We start from the raw sequence: 19906 nt of genomic DNA, 5'->3' as shown, positions 1-19906 counted from the left end.
TCGGTAGAAATTGGATGAATGAATGTATTTTTTTCCACCAAAAATGGGATTTAAGATTTTTTTTTTCATAAGAAATTTGATTTCCGTTTTTTCCCCCCGAAAACTAGTTGCAATTAGCAAGCAGTAAGCAAAAGGTGAACGTACCTATCATGTACAACAAACAATCGACCTGTGCCGAGTGAACGGCGAGTTGGGTGTAAAACGGGTGTGTTATTAAGGATGGCAGCAGGTGCAGACACTAATTAACGAACAGAAACAGGTGTGTGAGCTCAAGTACTCCTAGCAACGAGAATGTAAACAAAGGACGGCAGTTAGAATAATTATGTGTAAGTTATCACACAACTCTTATGGTTAAAGGCCGTTGCTGTAGTTAGTATTAATTGTGCTGACGCTGCACTTCTCTATCTGTGCAAAGGGACAACTGGCAATCCAAGATTGTGAGTCGTTTCGTATCAGAACATCGAGTACCGTGACGCAGACGAAGCAGAGACAGGGCGATATCACGACATTTCCATTTCTGAAGAATCATACATTGTTTCCAAGTGGGGCTGCTGAAATTACCCCCTTCCTTTAGAAGCAGCCTCAGTGATGTAATCAGGGACCTCCCAAATAAATAAAGGAGCATGTGGGACTGGACCTTAGAGCGTGGTGGGAGATGGTAACTGAGTGTGCAGCCCCATACGTCCCTCCTCATTGAGCCAAATTGAACTCTGTCTCCACATGATTCCTTGCTTCTTGCCTGTTTAATAGATATCATCCGTGTTGGAACCTGACAACGGCAAGAAGCGCTAGAAACAGAACTAAACACAAAACCTACGAGAATGACAACAAAGCATGACCCGGACAACAGGTCATGACAGAAGCCACTCAATTTAATGTCAATCTGATAGTATACTCAAGCATTTAAAAATGTCAATTTCTGAATAATCATACATTGTGTCCAACTGGGGCTGCTGAAATTACCCCCCTTTTTAAGAAGCAGCCTCAGTGATGTAACCAGGGACCTCCAAATAAATAGAGGAGCACGTGGGACTGGACCTTAGAGCGTGGTGGGAGATGGTAAGTGAGTGTGCAGCCCCAAATGTCCCTCCTCATTGAGCCAAATTGAACTCTGTCTCTGCATGATTCCTTGCTTTTTGTCTGTTTGATAGATATCATCAGTGTCTGGCGCTGACATCGGCAAGAATGGCTAGAAACAGAACTAAACACAAAACCTACGAGAATGACAACAAAGCATGACCCGGACAACAGGTCATGACAGAAGCCACTCAATTTAGTGGCAATCTGATAGTATACTCAAGCATTTGAAAATGTCAATTTCTGAATAATCATACATTGTGTCCAACTGGGGCTGCTGAAATTACCCCCTTTCTCAGAAGCAGCCTCAGTGATGTAACCAGGGACCTCCCAAATAAATAGAGGAGCACGTGGGACTGGACCTTAGAGCGTGGTGGGAGATAGTAACTGAGTGTGCAGCCCCATACGTCCCTCCTCATTGAGCCAAATTGAACTCTGTCTCTACATGACTCCTTGCTTCTTGTTTGTTTAATAGATATCATCCGTGTTTGAACCTGACAACGGCAAGAAGCTCTAGAAACAGAACTAAACACAAAACCTACGAGAATGACAACAAAGCATGACCCGGACAACAGGTCATGACAGAAGCCACTCAATTTAGTGTCAATCTGATAGTATACTCAAGCATTTAAAAATGTCAATTTCTGAATAATCATACATTGTGTCCAACTGGGGCTGCTGAAATTACCCCCCTTTTTAAGAAGCAGCCTCAGTGATGTAACCAGGGACCTCCCAAATAAATAGAGGAGCATGTGGGACTGGACCTTAGAGCATGGTGGGAGACAGTAACTGAGTGTGCAGCCCCAAACGTCTCTCCTCATTGAGCCAAATTGAACTCTGTCTCTACATGACTCCTTGCTTCTTGTTTGTTTAATAGATATCATCCGTGTTGGAACCTGACAACGGCAAGAAGCGCTAGAAACAGAACTAAACACAAAACCTACGAGAATGACAACAAAGCATGACCCGGACAACAGGTCATGACAGAAGCCACTCAATTTAGTGTCAATCTGATAGTATACTCAAGCATTTAAAAATGTCAATTTCTGAATAATCATACATTGTGTCCAACTGGGGCTGCTGAAATTACCCCCCTTTTTAAGAAGCAGCCTCAGTGATGTAACCAGGGACCTCCAAATAAATAGAGGAGCACGTGGGACTGGACCTTAGAGCGTGGTGGGAGATGATAAGTGAGTGTGAAGCCACAAACGTCTCTCCTTATTGAGCCAAATTGAACTCTGTCTCTGCATGATTCCTTGCTTTTTGTCTGTTTGATAGATATCATCAGTGTCTGGCGCTGACATCGGCAAGAATGGCTAGAAATAGAACTAAACACAAAACCTATGAGAATGACAACAAAGCATGACCCGGACAACAGGTCATGACAGAAGCCACTCAATTTAGTGTCAATCTGATGGTATACTCAAGCATTTAAAAATGTCAATTTCTGAATAATCATACATTGTGTCCAACTGGGGCTGCTGAAATTACCCCCTTTCTCAGAAGCAGCCTCAGTGATGTAACCAGGGACCTCCCAAATAAATAGAGGAGCACGTGGGACTGGACCTTAGAGCGTGGTGGGAGATGATAAGTGAGTGTGCTGCCCCGAATGTCCCTCCTCATTGTGCCAAATTGAACTCTGTCTCTACATGATTCCTTGCTTCTTGTTTGTTTAATAAATATCATCCGTGTTTGAACCTGACAACGGCAAGAAGCGCTAGAAACAGAACTAAACACAAAACCTACGAGAATGACAACAAAGCATGACCCGGACAACAGGTCATGACAGAAGCCACTCAATTTAGTGTCAATCTGATAGTATACTCAAGCATTTAAAAATGTCAATTTCTGAATAATCATACATTGTGTCCAACTGGGGCTGCTTAAATTACCCCCCTTTTTAAGAAGCAGCCTCAGTGATGTAACCAGGGACCTCCCAAATAAATAGAGGAGCACGTGGGACTGGACCTTAGAGCGTGGTGGGAGATGATAAGTGAGTGTGCTGCCCCAAATGTCCCTCCTCATTGAGCCAAATTGAACTCTGTCTCTGCCTGATTCCTTGCTTTTTGTCTGTTTGATAGATATCATCAGTGTCTGGCGCTGACATCGGCAAGAATGGCTAGAAACAGAACTAAACAAAAAACCTACAAGAATGAAAACAAAGCATGACCCGGACAACAGGTCATGACATACGCCACTTAATTTAGTGGCAATCTGATAGTATACTCAAGCATTTAAAAAAATCAATTTCTGAATAATCATATATTGTGTCTAACTGGGGCTGCTGAAATAACCCCCCTTTTTACGAAGCAGCCTCAGTGATGTAACCAGGGACCTCCCAAATAAATAGAGGAGCACGTGAGACTGGACCTTAGAGCGTGGTGGGAGATAGTAACTGAGTGTGCAGCCCCAAACGTCTCTCCTCATTGAGCCAAATTGAACTCTGTCTCTACATGATTCCTTGCTTCTTGCCTGTTTAATAAATATCATCCGTGTTGGAACCTGACAACGGCAAGAAGCGCTAGAAACAGAACTAAACACAAAACCTACGAGAATGACAACAAAGCATGACCCGGACAACAGGTCATGACAGAAGCCACTCAATTTAGTGTCAATCTGATAGTATACTCAAGCATTTAAAAATGTCAATTTCTGAATAATCATACATTGTGTCCAACTGGGGCTGCTGAAATTACCCCCCTTTTTAAGAAGCAGCCTCAGTGATGTAACCAGGGACCTCCCAAATAAATAGAGGAGCACGTGAGACTGGACCTTAGAGCGTGGTGGGAGATAGTAACTGAGTGTGCAGCCCCAAACGTCTCTCCTCATTGAGCCAAATTGAACTCTGTCTCTACATGATTCCTTGCTTCTTGCCTGTTTAATAAATATCATCCGTGTTGGAACCTGACAACGGCAAGAAGCGCTAGAAACAGAACTAAACACAAAACCTACGAGAATGACAACAAAGCATGACCCGGACAACAGGTCATGACAGAAGCCACTCAATTTAGTGTCAATCTGATAGTATACTCAAGCATTTAAAAATGTCAATTTCTGAATAATCATACATTGTGTCCAACTGGGGCTGCTGAAATTACCCCCCTTTTTAAGAAGCAGCCTCAGTGATGTAACCAGGGACCTCCCAAATGAATACAGGAGGACGTGGGACTGGACCTTAGAGCGTGGTGGGAGATAGTAACTGAGTGTGCTGCCCCAAATGTCTTTCCTCATTGTGCCGAATTGAACTCTGTTTCTGCATGATTCCTTGTTTCTTGTCTGTTTAATAGATATCATCAGTGTTTGAACCTGACAACGGCAAGAATCGCTACAAACAGAACTAAACACAAAACCTACGAGAATGACAACAAAGCATGACCCGGACAACAGGTCATGACAGAAGCCACTCAATTTAATGTCAATCTGATGGTATACTCAAGCATTTGAAAATGTCAATTCCTGAATAATCATATATAGTGTCCAACTGGGGCTGCTGAAATTACCCCCCTTTCTCAGAAGCAGCCTCAGTGATGTAACCAGGGACCTCCCAAATAAATAGAGGAGCACGTGGGACTGGACCTTAGAGCGTGGTGGGAGACAGTAACTGAGTGTGCAGCCCCAAATGTCCCTCCTCATTGTGCCAAATTGAACTCTGTCTCTACATGATTCTTTGGTTCTTGTCTGATTATTAGATATCATCCGTGTTTGAACCTGACAACGGTAATAATCGCTAGAAACAGAACTAAACACAAAACCTACGAGAATGACAACAAAGCATGACCCGGACAACAGGTCATGACAGAAGCCACTCAATTTAATGTCAATCTGATGGTATACTCAAGCATTTAAAAATGTCCATTTCTGAATAATCATGTATTGTGTCCAACTGGGGCTGCTGAAATTACCCCCCTTTCTCAGAAGCAGCCTCAGTGATATAACCAGGGACCTCCCAAATAAATAGAGGAGCACGTGGGACTGGACCTTAGAGCGTGGTGGGAGACAGTAACTGAGTGTGCAGCCCCAAATATCCCTCCTCATTGTGCCAAATTGAACTCTGTCTCTACATGATTCTTTGCTTCTTGTCTGATTATTAGATATCATCTGTGTTTGAACCTGACAACGGCAATAATCGCTAGAAACAGAACTAAACACAAAACCTACGAGAATGACAACAAAGCATGACCCGGACAACAGTTCATAACAGAAGCCACTCAATTTAGTGTCAATCTGATAGTATACTCAAGCATTTGAAAATGTCAATTTCGGAATAATCATATATTGTGTCCAAATGGGGCTGCTGAAATTACCCCCCTTTCTCAGAAGCAGCCTCAGTGATGTAACCAGGGACCTCCCAAATAAATAGAGGAGCACGTGGGACTGGACCTTAGAGCGTGGTGGGAGACAGTAACTGAGTGTGCAGCCCCAAATGTCCCTCCTCATTGTGCCAGATTGAACTCTGTCTCTACATGACTCCTTGCTTCTTGTTTGTTTAATAGATATCATCCGTGTTTGAACCTGACAACGGCAAGAAGCGCTAGAAACAGAACTAAACACAAAACCTACGAGAATGACAACAAAGCATGACCCGGACAACAGGTCATTACAGAAGCCACTCAATTTAGTGTCAAAAGCTTACAGTTGTCCCCCACCTGCCAAAAAAGGAATGGTATATTTTAGATGTTCTGATTTGTTTTCCTGCCTGATTAGATGGAAAGGCTGTGGTAGACAGTGGTTGTAAATCCCTTGATGGAAGCTGTCATACTAACAAAAGACCTGGCACTCGCTTGAATCACTGGCATATTTCTGTTGCTATTTAATTTACTCAAGCCCTTCGCCGCATCTCTTTATCCCTGCACAGTGGTTAACATGTAAAGAAGAAGCATTTTGGGTCGGGACGCCTTGGACAATACGTCAACCTGGAGACAAAAACATGAGCTAATATGGAAAGTTGTATTCATTGGTAACACCCTTACTACTTAGCTTCAAGCATGTGTCAATGGAACCAGCAGGTCTCAGGTGTGCACTGAAATCTAACCTGAACTCTGGCCAGATGTGGAAAAGATGTAGGAACATTTGTCTCCAAGCACGTATTACCTTATGCAAGCCAGCAGCCTGTGAAAGTATGCACCAACAGGGTGGGCCGCTTGTCGTTTTAGGTGCCCTTGAAAACAGATGTTATCGAACCGCTTCGACCAATTAATTCCATGTTCTAATAAATCCCTGAGGGAACCGCAGAACCGGTCGAGGTATCCCCGCCCTTTAGTCGAGGTGGGCTCGGAGCCATGTGATTTATGGAAGTGCGGAGCGTTCAGAAATGATTCTCAACTTCCTCCGAAAATACAAAAAAAGTGACCAAATTGAGAGACACCTGTAAAAACATATTTTTTTTCTTTACAAGAATAGGCTGAAGAAAGCTGGATCGGAAAGGTTGTTTTCATGAGGAGTTTGTTGTTTTTTTTTGTTTTTTTTCAATCTGCTACTCGCATTAATTTCCAGCGAGATGCTGCAGTCGTCCAAGAGGCTGCTGGCTCGTGGCGGCCCTGATTGACGGTTTGACTCGTCGCACCTGCCTCACTCTGGGACCCGGACGTCCACGGCTTCTCCTTCGCTTTGCGAATCTGTTTGTTTTATGCGAGTGGACTCCACGGCAGCGCACACCAACTGGTGGAGTCATTGAGATCTGCTGTAGTAGTTATGGACGCGCTCACTTTATGGCGTGACACACGCACGTATCAGACTACAATTTAGTGTACTTAAGGGGTTACTCGGAGTGCAAAGAGTGTGTGATGTCCACCAGAAGCTCGGGATGTCCTGGCAGTGTCGCTTTGCCAAGGCCACAAATTTACCTCGTAATAAGTGTCTGAATGACTGCCTGAAGGCGACACTCGTGGCTACTAGAGATTAAAGGCTGAAAAACTACCCCTCAAAAAAGCCGGCTTCGCTACACTTCCTAAATTAGTCATATACAGCAGTGTTTTTCAACCACTGTGCCGTGGCACACTCGTGTACCGTGAGATATTGTCTGGTGGGCCGTGGGAAATTATCTAATTTCACCTATTTGGGTTAAAAATATTTTTTGCAAACCAGTAATTAGGGCTGGGCAATATGGCCTTTTTTTAATATCACATGTTTTATACATTTATAAATTTTGCATTTATTTTTTATAATATTTCCGAACATATTGTGGCCTAAAATCAAGTGTTAACGTAAGTCTTATTTATGTATTATCAATCAATCAATCAATCAATCAATGTTTACTTATATAGCCCTAAATCACTAGTGTCTCAAAGGGCTGCACAAACCACTACGACATCCTCGGTAGGCCCACATAAGGGCAAGGAAAACTCACACCCAGTGGGACGTCGGTGACAATGATGACTATGAGAACCTTGGAGAGGAGGAAAGCAATGGATGTCGAGCGGGTCCAACATGATACTGTGAAAGTTCAATCCATAATGGATCCAACACAGTCGCGAGAGTCCAGTTCAAAGCGGATCCAACACAGCAGCGAGAGTCCCGTTCACAGCGGAGCCAGCAGGAAACCATCCCAAGCGGAGGCGGATCAGCAGCGCAGAAATGTCCCCAGCCGATACACAGGCAAGCAGTACATGGCCACCGGATCGGACCGGACCCCCTCCACAAGGGAGAGTGGGACATAGAAGAAAAAGAAAAGAAACGGCAGATCAACTGGTGTAAAAAGGGAGTCTATTTAAAGGCTAGAGTATACAAATGAGTTTTAAGGTGAGACTTAAATGCTTCTACTGAGGTTATACATATTATTAGATTAGATTAGAGTAGATAATAAATAAATGATAAATGGGTTGTACTTGTATAGCGCTTTTCTACCTTCAAGGTACTCAAAGCGCTTTGACACTACTACCACATTTACCCATTCACACACACATTCACACACTGATGGAGGGAGCTGCCATGCAAGGCGCCAACCAGCACCCATCAGGAGCAAGGGTGAAGAGTTCCTTCAGGAAAATTACAATTTTCAGCACAATCCCATTCAAGATCAGACAAACATTACAGGGAGACAGAACAGGATCGCTGACGGGTCTGCCGGCTTCCAGCGCCCCTTACAAAAAAGATGACATACAGGTAAACAAGGGGGGGGGGGAGAAAAAAAATAGAAGATTAAATTAAAATAAAAAATCGATCTTAGCCTAGGCCCTGGAGTGGGGGTGCAGACTGAGGCCAAGGGAAAAGAACAACTCATAGCCATGGTACACATCCCTCTTCCATGTGTGTAAGAGGGAAACATTAGATATGCATTATTTGTTTTATGTGCATACTTTTTTGATTTGTGTGTCGTTGTACTTATTGTTATTTTCTAGGCAATCGAGGAAGTGAAGTGAAGTGAATTATATTTATATAGCGCTTTTTCTCTAGTGACTCAAAGCGCTTTACATAGCGAAACCCAATATCTAAGTTACATTTAAACCAGTGTGGGTGCCACTGGGAGCAGGTGGGTAAAGTGTCTTGCCCAAGGACACAACGGCAGTGACTAGGATGGCGGAAGCGGGAATCGAACCTGCAACCCTCAAGTTGCTGGCACGGACACTCTACCAACCGAGCTATGCCGCCCCACAGAGGAAGACAGTCACGGTGAACAACTTTTGGCAGAAAAAAATCTTTTGGTAACACTTAAGTATGGGGAACATATTCACCAATAATTAGTTGCTTATTAACATGCAAATTAGTAACATATTGGCTCTTATTTAGTCATTATTAAGTACTTATTAATGCCTTATTCTGCATGGCCTTATTATACAACCAGTAATCCATTAACTAAGAGTCTTCCCTCAATAACCTCAGAATTATTGCTTATTAGTACCCCTAACCCTAACCCTTATATGTTCCCCTAGTGTCCAAATAACTCTAAATTAAGTCTTTGTTACTTACAATAGGATTTGTGAGGACTGGTGGGCATTGTGATGCCGAGTTCGATTCCCTCGAGGATGCGTTGACGTGAACACAACAAAGGTAGGATCTTGAAATATTTATTTAACAAAAAAGGGAGCTCTGAACAGAAATACTGGAGCTAATAAAAAGGCAAACCAAAAACGCTAGTATGAAAACTAGGAAGTAAAAATAGACAAACTTAAATAGCGCGTTGGCACAAAAGAGAAAACAAATCATCAGTATGTAAACTGGACAAAACAAGTGGCTTAGCGTGAGAAGCTAGCGAGAATAGAAATACTTGCGAGAAAGCAAATGATCAAAATCCTGACGTACAGTGGCGTGAAAGCAAACTATGAACCCAGACCGAATGAACAGAGAAGACTGGCTTAAATAGGTGGGTGATAATTAGTAGCAGGTGTGCGGGGCGAGACTAGCAGGTGGACTGATGAGTGACCATGGTGACAAAGCAAACAGGAAATAAGGAGTCGGAGAAATATACAAAATGGAAAAATAAATAGTGTAGATCTGAGCAGCAGATTGCAACAGGATCCCCATACTAAAGTTTACCAAACTTTTTAATGCGCTTCATCTTCAAACATGTTGAAAAACTTATTTGGGTGTTATCATTTAGTGGTCAATTGTACGGAAAATGTACTGTACCGTGCAATCTACTAATACAAGTTTCAATCAATCAATCAAAGAGATAAAAAGTCATAATGATAAAATATAAAGTCGTGATTACCGAATAAAAAGTCTAAATTAATGAGACAAAATGTCAAATTATGAGATTAAAAATCATCATCATGAAATAAAAAATAGTAATTATGAGATTAAAAAAGCGAAATGATGACAGTGGCATGACATCTCCTGTTTATTCAGACATGGATTGCGAGTACATTAATAATTATGACTTTTTAATCTCATGATTATGACTTTTTATATCATAGTTTCGATTGTTTTATCTCATAATTTCGATTTTTTTGTTTTTGTTTTATAATTGGGGGATTTTTAAATGATAAACGATAAATGGGTTGTACTTGTATAGCGCTTTTCTACCTTCAAGGTACTCAAAGCGCTTTGACACTACTTCCACATTTACCCATTCACACACTGATGGAGGGAGCTGCCATGCAAGGCGCCAACCAGCACCCATCAGGAGCAAGGGTGAAGTGTCTTGCTCAGGACACAACGGACGTGACGAGGTTGGTACTAGGTGGGATTTGAACCAGGGACCCTCGGGTTGTGCACGGCCACTCTCCCACTGCGCCACGCCGTCTCTGCACCTACTGCAAAAAACAAAGATCCTTAATATGACAGGAGCGCTCTGGTTATTATTATTATTTTTTTTTTTAAATACGCCAATAGTATATCACAATTATGAGATTTAAAAAAAGGTCATCATCAAAATTATGAGATACAAAAGTCCAAGTTATGAGATAAAGAGTCATAATTAAGAGATAAAGAGTCCTGATTATGAGTTAAAATGTCAGTTTCAATCAATCAATCAATATGCCTCATCAATACCACATCTTCACATCGATAAGCCTTTGACACCGGCGCGGCACTTAATTCTAACAAGACTGCTATCAGCTGTCAGGAAAATGCTGTTAATTTAAGATGCACTTCATCTTCAACATCAATAACAAATGCTCGGAAAATAACTTTAAAAAAGTATTAAATTATAGTTACTTGTTACTATGCCAAAAAAGTATTTTGTTACTAATTGAATTACTCTTTAAATCATTAATAAAGGGAGCAATTATTTCGATACTTGAAAAAAACCCTTCAAATATCTTGCAATGTTTCACAAGACCAGAGTGTGTGTATGTGTCTTTAAAAGCACCACCAGCAGAAAACATAAAAACAGATTAAACTCAGTAGCCGATATTGACAAAAAAAAATGTTCTCGCACTAGCTCTTGTCTCTATGTAGGTGTACTGTCAAGCCGTAACTTATTTTGAGTTTTTTCGGTGTTTTCCTGTGTGACTTGCGCTCCTATTTTGGTGGCGTTTCCTCTTTTGTTGGCATTTTCCTGTAGCAGTTTCATGTCCTCCTTGAATGCTATTCATCGCACGTGCTTTGTTTTTACAATCAAGACTATTTAAGTTGTGCGGACGCACTCCTTCTTTGTGTGGACATTGTTGATTGTCATGCCATGTACGGATGTACTTTGTGGACGCCGTCTGCTCCGCACACTGTAAGTCTTTGCTGTCTGTTTTTGTTTACTTTGCAGCCAGTTCAGTTTTAGTTTTGTTTTGCTACAATGCCTTTTCTTAGCGGCACTCGCCTTTTGTTTATGTTTGGTTTAAGTGTTGGATACCTTTTTACCTACATGCTGCCTCCCGCATATTGTGATCACGACGAACCATGTTCCCGACATCTACAAAAGCAATTAGCTACCTGCTGCCACCTACTGATACGGAAGAGTATTACACGGTTACTCTGCCGAGCTCTAGACAGCACAGACACTCAATAACAGCACATTTTTGAATTATAGTTCCAGGTTTGCAAAAAATATTATCAACCCAATTAGGTGAAATTACATAATCTCTGCCACAACACACCAGACTGTATCTCACGGCACACTATAGAAAAACACAGCGATAAGTAATGAATAATTCCGCTGGTAATCACAGTGTTAAAAATAACGTTCAAAATATAAAACATTCTCATGCATTTTAATCCATCCATCCGTTTTCTACCGTTCCTGTTCAAGAAGTCGCATTAATGGTAAGAACTATTTTATTCATTAGCATCAGAATAACAATGTTATTAAAAAGAAGAAGATACTTATTATATTCTTAAAATGTTGGTCTTACTTAAAAATGCACACATTTGTATTCAGTGTTAAAAAATATTTATATGGCTCTCTCGGAAATATATTTTATAATATTTGGCTTTCATGGCTCTCTCAGCCAAAAAGGTTCCCGACCCCTGCCCTAGCACCTGCAGTAAGCAAAGTCGTCCAAAAGATAGCACAGACAATAACACACCTTTCCGGTGTCTCTGTCTGTGTTGAAAACTATTTATTGAATACAAAACCTTACAACCACTAGCGAACATAACATATAAACTAGCCACACTGCTTTGTAAGCCACAGGATTCAAAGCGTAGGAAAAAAGTAGCGGCTTATATTCGGAAAATTACGATGATTATATTACTGGTTACTAGTAAAAGCAACAATGTTAGTGCTAGAATAATTATGCATATATTATCCCACTAACTTTAGTATGCTTAAAGTCTGTTGCTTTAGTTATTAGCTATTGTGCTCAAGTTAGACTTTTTGTAATCTATGCAAGGACAAAACTTCTTGTCTGAGGAGTAGCCTCAGTCACATATGTTATCTTTGTTTTAGCCCGCTAACTGCAAACGATAGCCTCAGTCACATATGTTATCTTTGTTTTAGCCCGCTAACTGCAAAGGACTTCAAGGACCTGAACGAAGATAAGATGACAACATGCAGACGAAGCAGGGACAAGGCAAAAACCCCCAAAGTCCCCCAGTCCATTCCGTCATGTACTGTGCGTCCTGGACCTGCTTTGCATAATATATGTGACCACTCCTTTTAGAGGCGGCCTCAGTAATGTTGGCTATTGAACTCTGAATAAAAAGAGGGACGCGGGAGCTGAACCCAAGAGTGTGGAGCGAGACTGTGACTAAGTGTTCAGCTCCATGCATTCTCCTCATGAGCTAAATTGAACTCTGTCTCTGCATGGTTCCTTGCTTCTTGTCTGATTAATAGATGTCATCAGTGTTTGAACCTGACAGTTAGTAGTGGCGTAATTCAGAAGACTGTCAATAACACAGCTCAATAAGACATTGGTGAGCCTTGTGAGTGATGTGGAATGACAGCCCAGGGCACACAATGCTAACAACACAGAATACTAACAAAACGGCTAATGATCGTAGCAGATTTTTGCATAACAACACAAGCCAGTGGTTTCAGCACATGGAAAGTCTGTTCTAACTTAGAGGAATTACCCAGGAAGTGATGAAGTATTTCCATGTCGTGCCCGTGTTGTAGTGGCCGGGTGACAGCCGATGACGCGTGGAGGATCCTTCGGGCTACTGGTAAGTACTGTGATTTACAGTAGAACACACTCAAGGCTAGTACACTATGTTGGGTGAAATGAGTGTAAAGGTAACTATATGGGTGTGGTTTTTCATGTTTAGAGGGCTCTTATTGTGTTAAAAAACATATCTAGAAAGTCGTAAACAACTATCTTGCAGAAATGATTTTACTGCAGACAGGCCTGAAACCAATTGGCCGTGATAAACAACGGACAAATGTAACACAAATCGTTTTTTTTTTTTAAATAAATAAAAAATCCCTAGTACAGGTTTTGAAAATGCCTGCATCCTTTGATTTTTCAGTATGCAGCCACGAGTGGAAAAAGTTGCAAAATTCCAGCATCAAGGCTGTATTTTGCCAAATACGCTTTGGATTCACTATCATGGAACCATCCATCCATCCATTTTCTACCGCTTATTCCCTTTCGGGGTCGCGGGGGGCGCTGGCGCCTATCTCAGCTACAATCGGGCAGAAGGCGGGGTACACCCTGGACAAGTCGCCACCTCATCGCAGGGCCAACACCGATAGACAGACAACATTCACACTCACATTCACACACTAGGGCCAATTTTTTAGTGTTGCCAAACAACCTATCCCCAGGTGCATGTCTTTGGAAGTGGGAGGAAGCCGGGGTACCTGGAGGGAACCCACGCATTCACGGGGAGAACATGCAAACTCCACACAGAAAGATCCCGAGCCTGGATTTGAACCCAGGACTGCAGGAACTTCGTATTGTGAGGCAGACGCACTAACCCCTCTGCCACCGTGAAGCCCATCATGGAACCAAATAAACTTTTTTTAAATTGTCCAGAAAAAATATTTTGACGTTTAAGCATGAATATGAAAAGCAGCACTACTAATATCCTTGCAACTTTTGAGCAAACTGCACTAGCCTTATTTAAAACTCTGCTGCTATTGATTATTAAAAATTACCTGATTCTGTCCACGTCATCTTCCTCTCCGTCCTCTCCCATGCTTACCTGGAGAATATCACAGATAAGGACAGACACCTGTTCTGAACTCTCCTCTTAGATCAGTCACCTGCATGATTTATGGAATTGGAGAAAGGTGTTAGTCCAGGTTGACTGGGTCAAGGCTGCTGCCTCAAACATGATGATCCTCACCTGACACGATAAGCCTGCTCAGTCGTGCCGCGTCTTGGTGCTCCACGACCTTTCAGGATCTGAATCCACAGGAAGAGCACCCATGAGATGTAAAGAATGAGGGAAAAAGCATGTTTTTAAAGAGCCTCAAGGAAGAAAATGAGCATTTAACCTCTCAATGTTAAATGCTCTTCAATTTAAAAATGTTCGCTTGTTAAATTGCAGCTCAAAAATGGATATAATGGATGTTGAAGAGGCTGTCCTATTTTTGTGTGGGATGGGGGGGGGGGGGTTACGGTTTTATATTATCCAATGTGAGTTAGCATGGAGCTAGTGCATTTTTCAAAAGTAAAGCCTTTACTGCGAGGTTTGTCTTCCAGGGATGCAAACGGACTATTCCGGACACGGCTTGCAGGTAGGAACATATTTAATTATTCAACTAACACTCAACGAAGTACAAAGCAGGGCATGGTGTAAACAAACATAAACTATGGCAGGGAACAAACACGGAACGGTGGCATGAAACAAACAGCGTAATCTATGGCGTGGAACAAACCAAAAACTGTGGCATAAATAAACAGCATAATCTATGGTGTGGAACAAACACAAAACTGTGGCATGAAACAAACAGCATAAACTATGGCGTGGAACAAACACGATAAGGTGGCATGAAACAAACAGCATGATCTATGGCGTGGAACAAACACAGAGCTGTGGCATGAAACAAACAGCATAAACTATGGCGTGGAACAAACACGAAACTGTGGCATGAAACAAACAGCATAAACTATGAGGTGGAACAAACACGAAAAGGTGGCATGAAACAAACATAATAAACTATGGCGTGGAACAAACACAAAACAGAGCATGAAACGTTAGCATAAACTATGGCTTGGAACAAACACAAAATTTTGGCATGAAATAAACACGACTTACCTGGACACGGCATGAAACGAAGAACTAGCATGAACTCGGAATCGGACATGAAAACGAGCAACATGAACTATGGTATCGCATGAACAAGCATGAAACTACTAATTAACATAACTATGGCATGAAGCAAGTAATGACTCCAGGACGACTGACTGGCAAAGACAGGCTTAAATAATGTCCTCTTGATTAGAGCAGGTGCGTGTCCCGAACACCAGAGGCAGGTGAAACTAATAAGTCACCATGGAAACTAAAACGAACAAGGCTGCACAAAAACAGGAATTAATGGAGTCTTAAAACTAACAGTAAATAACAAAAACATGATCCAGACCACAGATCATGACGGTTGTAACATTACCAGTGCTTGACTGCTTGTTTCCCCGCCAACTGCTTGATTCTGAGACGTGATGTCACGTGCAAAACAAAGGCAGCACCATGAATTGATTAACTGGACCTCAACTTAAACAAGTTGAAACACTTATTTGGGTGTTACCATCTAGTGGTCAATTGTACGGAATATAATTATACAATTACACATGCATTTGTGCATTAAATAATTTTTTTACGTTCTCTATAGATTATTATATTTTTCAACCTTCTTTGAGCCAAGGCACATTTTTTGCGGTGAAAAAATCCACAGGCACACCACCAGCAGAAATCATTAAAACATTTTTTAACTCAGTTGACAGTAAACAAAAACATAACAAAGCATGCATTATTATAGCTATTGTCTCAAATTAGGGATGTCACATCATAACGTGACTTATTTTTAGTTTTTAGCTGTTTTCCTGTGTGTAGTGTTTTAGTTCTTGTCTTGCGCTCCTATTTTGGTGGGTTTTTCTCTTTTTTGGGTATTTCCCTATAGCAGTTTGTCTTCCTTTGAGCGATATTTCCTGCATCTACAAACCCCGTTTCCATATGAGTTGGGAAATTGTGTTGGATGTAAATATAAACGTAATACAATGATTTGCAAATAATTTTTAACCAATATTCAGTTGAATGCACTAAAAAGACAAGATATTTGATGTTCAAACTCATAAACTTAATTTTTTTTTTCAATCAATAATTAACTTAGAATTTCATGGCTGCAACATGTGCCAAAGTAGTTGGGAAAGGGCATGTTCACCACTGTGTTACATCACCTTTACTTTTAACAACACTCAATAAACATTTGGGAACTGAGGAAACGAATTGTTGAAGCTTTGAAACTGAAAATCTTTCCCATTCTTGTTTTAAGTAGAGCTTCAGTTGTTCAACAGTCCGGGGTCTCCGCTGTCGTATTTTACGCTGCATAATGTACCACACATTTTCGATGGGAGACAGGTCTGGACCAGGAAAGTACCTGCACTCTTTTTTTTACAAAGCCACGCTGTTGTAACACGTGCTGAATGTGGCTTGGCATTGTCTTGCTGAAATAAGCAGGGGTGTCCATGAAAAAGTCGGCGCCTAGATGGCAGCATACAGTATGTTGTTCCAAAACCTGTATGTACCTTTCAGCATTAATGGTGCTTTGACAGATGTGTAAGTTACCCATGCCTTGGGCACTAATGCACCCCCATACCATCACAGATGCTGGCTTTTGAACTTTGCGTCGATAACAGTCTGGATGGTTTGCTTCCCCTTTGGTCTGGATGACACAATGTCGAATATTTCCAAAAAACAATTTGAAAAGTGGACTCATCAGACCACAGAACACTTTTCCACTTTGCATCAGTCCATCTTAGATGATCTCGGGCCCAGAGAAGCCGGCGGCGTTTCTGGATGTTGTTGATAAATGGCTTTCGCTTTGCATAGTAGAGCTTTAACTTGCACTTACAGATGTAGCATATGTTGCCCACATATGCGGTCCTCTCCAAGGTTGGTCCTGTACCGCGGATGTTGTTGTGGCTTGTGCAGCCCTTTGAGACACTTGTGATTTAAGGGCTATATAAATAAGCATTGATTGATTGATTGATATTAACAGTAAATTAACTAGTATACTACTTTTCTACCACTTGTCCTTAATAACGTTGACAAAATATTAGAATGAAAAAGGACACAATATGTTACTGCACATGTCAGCAGACTAAATTAGGAGCCTTTGTTTGTTTACTTAAAGGCCTACTGAAATGACATTTTCTTATTTAAACGGGGATAGCAGGTCCATTCTATGTGTCATACTTGATCATTTCGCGATATTGCCATATTTTTGCTGAAAGGATTTAGTAGAGAACATTGACGATAAAGTTTGCAACTTTTGGTTGCCAACAAAAAAGCCTTGCCTGTACCGGACGATGTGCGCGTGACGTCACAGGTTGTGGAGCTCCTCACATCCTCAGATTGTTTACAATCATGGCCACCAGCAGCGAGAGCGATTCAGACCGAGAAAGCGACAATTTCCCTATTAATTTGAGCGAGGATGAGGAAAGTGAGAGTGAAGGATAAGAAGAAAAAAAAAGACGAGGACAGTGGGAGCGAATCAGATGTTATTAGACACATTTACTAGGATAATTCTGGAAAATCCCTTATCTGTTTATTGTGTTACTAGTGTTTTAGTGAGATTATATAGTCGTACCTGAAAGTCGGAGGGGTGTGGTGACCGCCAGTGTCTCCGTGGGAAGCCACGTTTCTCGACGAGGCAAGCCAGCCGGGCTGAGATGTATTTTTTTCCCCTCCTCCACAGTGTAAGCATCCGACGGTCGGGGGCGGCCGGTGGGAGGAGGCAAGAGAGTTCGCAGCTGCAGGAAGAACGACGCAAACTCTCCGTTCATGTCTACGGTAAGAGCCGACTTATTTACACCATTTTCTCACCGAAACCTGCCGGTTGACATGTGGTAGCGAACCATTTTCGCTTGACCGCTCTATTCCATAGTAAAGCTTCACCGTCAGCTTTCGGGAATCCAAACAAGGAAACAAGGAAATACCGGCTGTGTTTGTGTTGCTAATGGCGGCCGCAATACACCGCTTCCCACCTACATCGTTCTTCTTTGACGTCTCCATTATTAATTGAACAAATTGCAAAAGATTCAGCAACACTGATGTCCAGAATACTGTGTAAGTATGCGATTAAAGCAGACGACCTGTAGCTGGGATCGGTGCTGGGTCAAAATGTCCGCTACAATCCGTGACGTCACGGGCACACGTCATCATACCGCGACATTTTCAACAGGATACTTCGCGCCAAATTTAAAATTGCAATTTAGTAAACTAACACGGCCGTATTGGCATGTGTTGCAATGTTAATATATCATCATTGATATATAAACTATCAGACTGCGTGGTCGGTAGTAGTGGCTTTCAGTAGGCCTTTAAGTTGTCTTGTATGTTCACTATTTTATTTACGGACAAACTTGTTCAATGTACCCTAAGATGTGTTCTAAAATAAAGCCAATAATAAAAAGCTTGGTCCGCATTGCTGGCAGTAAGTCGGACACGTTTCCAGTGAGGGTTGGACTCCGCCAAGGCTGTCCTTTGTCACCGATTCTGTTCATAACTTTTATGGACAGAATTTCTAGGCGCAGTCAAGGCGTTGAGGGGATCCGGTTTGGTGGCCACGGGATTAGGTCTCTGCTTTTTGCAGATGATGTGGTCCTGATGGCTTCATCTGACCGGGATCTTCAGCTCTCACTGGATCGGTTTGCAGCCGAGTGTGAAGCGACCGGAATGATAATTAGCCCCTCCAAGTCCGAGTCCATGGTTCTCGCCCGGAAAAGGGTGGAGTGCCATCTCCGGGTTGGAGAGGAGACCCTGTCCCAAGTGGAGGAGTTCAAGTACCTAGGAGTCTTGTTCACGAGTGGGGGAAGAGTGGATCGTGAGATCGACAGGCGGATCGGTGCGGCGTCTTCAGTAATGCGGACGTTGTATCGATCTGTTGTGGTGAAGAAGGAGCTGAGCCGGAAGGCAAAGCTCTCAATTTACCGGTCGATCTACGTTCCCATCCTCACCTATGGTCATGAGCTTTGGGTCATGACCGAAAGGATAAGATCACGGGTACAAGCGGCCGAAATGAGTTTCCTCCGCCGTGTGGCGGGGCTCTCCCTTAGAGATAGGGTGAGAAGCTCTGCCATCCGGGAGGAACTCAAAGTAAAGCCGCTGCTCCTCCACATCGAGAGGAGCCAGATGAGGTGGTTCGGGCATCTGGTCAGGATGCCACCCGAACGCCTCCCTAGGGAGGTGTTTAGGGCACGTCCAGCTGGTAGGAAGCCACGGGGAAGACCCAGGACACGTTGGGAAGACTATGTCTCCCGGCTGGCCTGGGAACGCCTCGGGATCCCCCGGGAAGAGCTAGACGAAGTGGCTGGAGATAGGGAATTCTGGGCTTCCCTGCTTAGGCTGCTGCCCCCGCAACCCGACCTCGGATAAGCGGAAGATGATGGATGGATAAAAAGTTTTGTGTTCAACTTTATTTAGAAAAGTACCAAATAATTTTGGTACCGGTATCGGGACAACACGAGTATGTACTGTTTAACACCGATCACCAGAGAGCATACTAAATTGATTTGAAACTGCTGACTTGAAAAGATGAGCTAGATCATGGGTGTCAAACTCTGGCCCGCGGGCCAAATTTGGCCCGCTATGTAATTTATTTTGGCCCTTGAGACAATATTAAATTAACATTAGAGCTGGCCCGCCACTTATATACAGTGGCGGTGCATTCACCGTTAATTCTAATACTTGCCAACCCTCACGATTTTCCCAGGAGACTCCCGAATTTCAGTGCCCCCCCACCCCACGAAAATCTACCGGGGCAACCATTCGCCCAAATTTCTCCCGATTTCCACTCGGACAACAATATCGGCGGCGTGCCTTAAAGGTACTGCTTTTAGCGTCCTCTACAACC

General features: G+C 42.5%; 1 long non-coding RNA gene across 1 annotated transcript in view; it reads right to left on the bottom strand.

Moving 5' to 3' along the window:
• Window positions 1-19906, bottom strand: part of LOC133537349 (uncharacterized) — a 57572-nt gene that overhangs the window by 34829 nt on the left and 2837 nt on the right. The window contains exons 2-3 of the long non-coding RNA XR_009802670.1: window positions 14179-14237; window positions 13988-14095 (exon numbers count right to left, since the gene is read on the bottom strand). This is a non-coding gene — a long non-coding RNA (uncharacterized LOC133537349). The remainder of the gene's footprint in view (window positions 1-13987; window positions 14096-14178; window positions 14238-19906) is intronic.

Source organism: Nerophis ophidion, linkage group LG18 (assembly GCF_033978795.1).
Source record: "Nerophis ophidion isolate RoL-2023_Sa linkage group LG18, RoL_Noph_v1.0, whole genome shotgun sequence".
NCBI lineage: Eukaryota > Metazoa > Chordata > Actinopteri > Syngnathiformes > Syngnathidae > Nerophis > Nerophis ophidion.
This window is presented reverse-complemented; position numbering and strand designations above follow the sequence as displayed.